Raw genomic sequence first — 6,937 nt, 5'->3', positions numbered from 1 at the left:
GACTCGATGGCACCTGACAACAACAACAACATTCTCAGAAGTAGATCACTAGGCCTTTCTTGTGGTTCAATTAACTTGTTACTCATTTATACCACCCAAAAACTCTGGGTGCTGTACATAGAAAGATAAAGCAGGGAAGGAGGATTGGAAACGCTTGCAGAATTGTGCTTTTCAATAGTTTGCTCTTCCTGAAAAGGTAAAAAAAAATAATAGTCAATCTTCATAGTAATATTAAACTTTCAAAGACTAGCTAAATTATTATACATGAAAGGTTTTGAACTGGGTGTAGCACATAGGAAATACTCAGTAAATATTAGTTTAAAAAACAAAAAGCTAATTTTGAAAATTATAGCAAGAATGGGTATACAACCTGAAGAATGTAATCAATAACACTGAATTATACATGTAGAAATTATTGAATTGGTATATGATTTGTTGTATTTTCACAACATTAAAAAAAAAAAAAAAAAAACAGAAAAGAGTGAGATTTTAAAAAGAGAAAGCAGTGTGTGATCAGGGTTGTTTTAAAGAAGGGCTTAGCTTCCTCTAGTGTGACTTGCCTTTGTTCATCATGGTCATTTTTATCTGGAACTGAGAATGGAATTGTAATTGCATTTTGCATAAAAGACTCTGGAAACTAATTTGGGAGGTGAATGAAAATAAATAACTGGGAACCCTACGTCTTCAATGTTTCCCTCTCAGAAAAAAATGAAGGAAGGAAAGAAAGAAGAATAAAATTCTCTAACAAATTTTGACTTTATTTTAAATATATAGTTGTTTTAAGTCAACTATGTATTTATAATTATTTTAACTAATTTTGTTGTCGTTAAGTGCCGTTGAGTTTGTTCCAACTCCTAGCGATGCTTTGTGGGGTTTCTGAGGAGCAGTTGGTGAGTGTGAACTGCTGACCTTGTGGTTCACAGTCCAATGCTGATCCTACAGTGCCATACCAGGAGTTTTAGAAAACGGCTGAGTTAAAACAGATGTAAGCCAAAGCAAGTAACATAGTAATCTGTACTTATTAAATTAACTGGGTCCATACTGGGTTTTGGTGTGGTGCTATTAACTGCAAGGTTGACAGTTCAAAACCCAACAGCCACTTCTCAGAAATAACTCTATAACACTAAACAACAACACATTATATTGAACTAAAGGATAGACATCTTATATATTCCTTTAGATTCCCCTTCCTGGAAAAGGAACTGTTCTATTATTTTGGTAGGTCATGGCGCTGTGGGATAAAGCATTGGACCACAAGGTTGGTTTGAAACACAAGGTAGGCAGCTGAAACTCACCAGACTCTCCTTGGAAACCCTATGTAGGGTCACTATGAGTTGAAACTGACTCAACAATACTTTACAGCAACAACAATATGCTAGGCACGTTGGAAGTTACTTTTATTCTTAGATAAAAACATTCTGAGAACCTACTGTATGTCAGGCATTGAGTTAGGCAATGGCAGTGTAATTGAGAAGTGGCCAGATACAACAGTTGTGTCAGGTGAGGTATCCATGTCCTCATAAGTTCCTCAAATCCTTGTAAAGAAGGTGCTGATGCAGGTAATAGAAAGGAAAACCAAAACTAAGAAAAACTGAGCAACCTGTCAAAGGTCACACAACCCAAAGTTGAAGTCCAGAATCAGTTTTGTCTTTTTGGTCTTTAGTGCTTGCACTGGACCTTACACTGTTGCTTCATTAATATTTGAACATGGAATGCAAATGCAATTTATATTTTGAAGTAGATAGATCTATGTTCCTACCTTCCTAACTGTGAGTTGCTTATCTAGCTTTCAAAATTTAATCTTCCTTTCTCAACAACATGTAAACTGATGGAGTGGCAGTATAACCAGACCATGTAACTGAGTGAAGCTAATGTGAGAGTCTGCCTTAGTTAAATCACATGTGGGATTAGTCTAAAATTGACTACATTATAATCTGTACACTTTAATGGTTTATTTACCATGTTATGGTGGAAAGCAAATGCTAAGAAACATCACAAATTCTTTTGATTGTTTATTGTCTGATACCCTTATAAGGAAGGACTGGTAGTACTGGGGTTTAGATTTGGGGCTGCTAGCCACAATTTCAGAAGTTCAAACCCAACAGCCTCTCATTGGGAGAAAGATGAGGTTATCTGCTCCTCTAAAGATTTATAGTCTCAGAAACCCTATACAGGGTCAGTATGAATCAAAAGATTTTTTTTTTAGGTGTCTGCTAGCAAGAAATCAATAGACAATCTTTATAATATAAAGACTTGCTATATAAAAGTAAAACACTATGGATAATGATACAGTAAATAAAAGGTGTGATGGTCTGCTTCCATTAGGTTCACAGCCTTAGAAACTGTATGGGGAAAGTTCACACTGTCCTATAGGAGTCCTGGCGTGGCACTGTAGGATAAGCACAGGACTGAAAGGCCCATTTGAACTTCAGTGCCTGTGGCTGAAACTCACCAGCCACTTCTCAGCAACCTTATACAGGGCTGCTATGCATCAAAACCAGCTTGATGGCATTTAACAACTACAGCAGGTTCGCTATGAATCAGAATCAACTTGCAGGCAACAGGTAGTATTATCTTTGCTCAGAAAACTCAAGTTATCAGAAATTAAATGGAGAGGGATTTCTGGTAAAATGACAGATTGGGCAGACACAATCCCTTACAACCAAGATTCAGGAAACCAAATAAAACAGACATCTATAGAAGATGATCCTGGAACACTGAGAGTCCGAAGCAAGGTTAGAGAAGTACATTAGACACCACCTGAGAGGAGAAGCTGGGCATAGGACATAAAAGTTGGAGAATAACTAGTAAATGGACTACTGCGTCATTTTGGCACCTGGATTCAGGCAGGCTCTGCTCCAGATTTACAGAACCCACAGAACCTCTAGGACAGAATTATACCAGGAGAAACCTTCATAATTAGCCACCCTACCTACAACTACCCTCTGGTTTTCATAAACACTGAAATTAGCAACTTGAAGGCCTCCAAAAACTACTTCCTGGTTGAGTGTCCTGAACACAGACAACACGTAGGCCTATAGGAACTTCATTCAGGGCTGGGAACTCAGCTGTCACATGACTTTTCCACTTACTTCATGAGTTCCTTGGTTGGTGGAGTACCCCAGAATCTTTTCCTCTCTAAGTCCAACAAGTGCACTGCTGTTTAGTTTGCCCTCTCATTCCCTTACTTTGTTGTTGTTGTTGTTGTTTTGTCCTTTCTATCTCCACTTTTGTTGTTGATTCTTTGCTTCTGATTCTCATTTCCACCCTCTTCTCCCATTTCTGTTTTTCCACTTAGTTTTTTCTTACTACTCTATAGACCCTTTTTCTTTTTATGTTCCCTCCCTCAGTTTTCTTTTTGTTTTTTTTTCTTCTCTTTCTTTTCTTTTTTCTTGTACACTCTATTTTCTTGTCCATCTTTTCTCTTTAAGTATCATATTCTGTTTTTACTTTTGCTGCCTGTTTTTGTTTCTTTTTACTCCATTAGTATACTCTGTTCTCACTGTCGTTTGCTTGCTTATTTGCTTCGTACTGTCTTCCTGTGTGTATTTTCTACTCTTGCCCCATGTGACGGGAGACAGCAACCATGCCCATATATTTCAGTCACAACTATGCCCTCTGCAACTCCACACACTAGAAAACAGGAAACATCAGCTCCTATACTACTTGATCTGTGATAGATATCTGCCCACCCTTTACGGAGCTGCACAAATGGTGAACAGGAAATAGTACACACGTTTCCATTCTCTAATCACACCCAACAGGAGACAGTTGATGACAATCTAAAACCCACCAAAAAACTATTATCTATTAAGCACTAATGCAGCACCACCACAATGTCTCAGAAACAAGAGGCAATTTTAGCTAACATGAAGAAACAACATAGAATGACTCAAACAAATGACCAAGATGCATAGCCAGATAATGTTTCTGAAGAAAAAAAGGTGATGGAATTACCTGAGAAATAACTCAAAAGAATATTTAGTTACCTTCAGTGGATTGACAGAAAGAGTCAGGAGAGCAAGAAGAACACAGAAATAAGTTTAGAAGAATTTAGGAAAACACTACAACAACAAATAGAAAAAAATAAATGCAAATGTTGAAAACTATACAAAACCTGAAAATAGAAATCCAGAAGATTAATACTAAGATTTCAGAAATGTATAACACATTGAAAGAGCAAAAGAATAGATCTGAGTCAATGGAAGCCCAAATTAGTGACCTTGAAGATACGTTTCTCAATACTAGTAAGCTACCAGAACCATTGGAAAAGAGAATGAAAAAATTAAAAGAAAGCTTGAGATTTATGTGGGACATCATGAAGAAGAATAACTGATGGGTGATCAGAATATCAGAACAAGAAGAGAAAACAAAAAGCACAGAGAAAATTGTTGAAGAGTAACTGGAAGAAAACTTCCCTATCATGAAAGACAAGAAGATAACCATTCAGGAAACTGAATAAACCCCATACAGATAGACCCCAAAAGAAAATAACCAAGTCATATCCTAATTACACTTTCCAAAACCAAAGCCAAGAAGATTTCTGGAAGCAGCTCAGGAAAAATGAAAAGTTACCTACAAAGGAGTACCAATAAATTGAACCTCTGATGTGTCAGCAGAAATCATACAGGTGAGAAGGCAATAAGATGATATGTACAAAAATCTGAAAGACAAAATTGCCAACCAAGAGTCATATATTCAGCAAAGCTGTCCCTCAAATATGGTGGTGAAATAATTTTCAGATTAACAGAAATTAAAGGAATTTGTCATAACAAGACCAACTTTACAAAAAAATGCTTAAGGATGTTCTTTGGTTTGAGGCATAACAATAGCAAATAACAACCTGAGATTATATACATTACAACACCATCCAGAACTTAATTCAAATATTGAAGTATACAAAGTAAAACAAACCTAGAAGATTGAAAATAGGGAACCAGAGATATCAATTTACAATGAAGTTAACTACAAAGCAAAAAGAGGGAAAATTGTAGATAAAGAACTTCTAAATGATAAAGAAGTCAAAAAGATTTTGAGACAAAACAGACTGTTTTAAATAAGGAGAAATTAATAAACTACAAGGTAACCTCCAAGACAATTAATACACCTTTACATTAAAAATAAAAGTGAGAGTGAGGAAAATCAAAAGGATATAGTAAGCATTAAAACAACAACAATGAAGAAAATGAAAATTAATTTAACTCAGCTCAGAAATTTATGTGAAACAAAAAACCCAGCAACACCATAAAAAAATACAGAGCAAAATGGCAGCAATCAATTAATGCCTATAATAATTACACTGAATGAAAATGGATTAAATGTATTAGTTAAGAGACAGAGTAGCAGAATGCAAGAAAAGAAAAACAGGATTATTCAATATGCTGTCTACAAGAGACACACCTTATGCACAAAGACAAAAATTGACAAAAGTCAAAAGATTGAAAAGAATATATCAAATTAATGGTAACTAGGGTGCACCTGACCCAAGCCATGGTATTTTCAATAACCTCATATGGATGCGAAAGCTGGACAGTGAATAAGGAAGATCGTAGAAGAATTGATGCCTCTGAGTTGTGGTGTTGGAGGAGAATACTGAAAGTGCCGTGGACTGCCAAAAGAACCAATAGATCTGTTTTGGAAGAAGTGCAACCAGAGTGCTCCTTGGAGGCCAAGATGGATGTCATACTGGGTAGGATGGAGGGTCAGAGAAAGAGAGGAAGACCCCCAATGAGATGGATCAGCCAGGTGGCATCGTTGATGGCGTCAAGTGTAACAGCGGTAGTGAGGTTGGCCCAGGATTGGACATTGTTTCATTCTGCTGTGCATGGGGTCGCTATGAGTCGGTTCCGACTTGATGTCACCTGACAACAACATGAATGGTAACAAATAATGAGCAGGAGTGGCAATATTAATTAATCTCTGATAAAATAGATTTTAAGGCAAAATCCAGACATTATATCATGCTTAAAGGGTTAATTGAACAACAGGACATAACCATAATAAATACCTATGCTACCAATGAAAAAACCTCAGAATACAGATATCAAACTCTAACAGAACTCTAGAAGGAACTAGACAGTGCTACATTAATAGTTGAGTCCTTGTGTACTGCTGTGGGTTAATGTGCCAGACTGTTAAGTCGGTTTGAATTGCAAGGTCAGTGGTTCAAGCTCACCAGCTGTTCCTAGGAAAAACTATAGAGGGTCACTATGGGTTGGACCCAACTCAACTGCACTTAACAACAACAACAGTAACTACAGTTAGATATTTGAATACTCCACTTTCAATGAACCTATACAGGTTCACCTTGAGTCAGAACAAACCTGATGACACTTAGCAACAAGTTCTAGGATATCAGTCTTTATACATTCCACTTCATTTCTGAAGACTTTCAATTTTCCTAGATCCATACTTTGTACATTCTACATTCTGATTATGAATAGATGTTTGTAGTTGTTTCTTTTCATTTTGAGTTGTGTCCCATCAAAAACTGAAGGCCCTGGAAGCTTTCCCCATCCATGTCATTAAGGTCACCTCTACTTTGAGGAGGTAGCTCTTCCACAGTCCAATTTTGAGTGCCTTTTAGCCTGAGGAGTTCATCCCCCGGCACTAAAGCAGACTAAGTTCTGCTGCTGGTTCATAAGGTTTTCAGTGACTAGCCTTTCAGAAGTGGGCTGCCTCTCCTTCTTGCTAGCCTGTTCTGAAAACTCTGCTGAAACCTGTGCACCATGGGTGACTCATCTGGTATTTAAAATACTGGTGACATAGCATCACAGCAACACACAAGCCACCACAGTGCAACAAGCTGTCAGAGTTGTTGTTGTAAAGGGCCATTGAGTTGGTTCTGACTCATAGTGACCCAGTATATGGTTTACAAGGAGCTATGGTTAGCTTGAACCACTGACCTTGCAGTACAAATAGACCTTGGAGTCCAGCG

The sequence above is a fragment of the Chrysochloris asiatica genome, unplaced genomic scaffold (genome assembly GCF_000296735.1).
Source record: "Chrysochloris asiatica unplaced genomic scaffold, ChrAsi1.0 scaffold00063, whole genome shotgun sequence".
NCBI lineage: Eukaryota > Metazoa > Chordata > Mammalia > Afrosoricida > Chrysochloridae > Chrysochloris > Chrysochloris asiatica.
Note: the sequence above shows the minus strand (reverse complement) of the source record.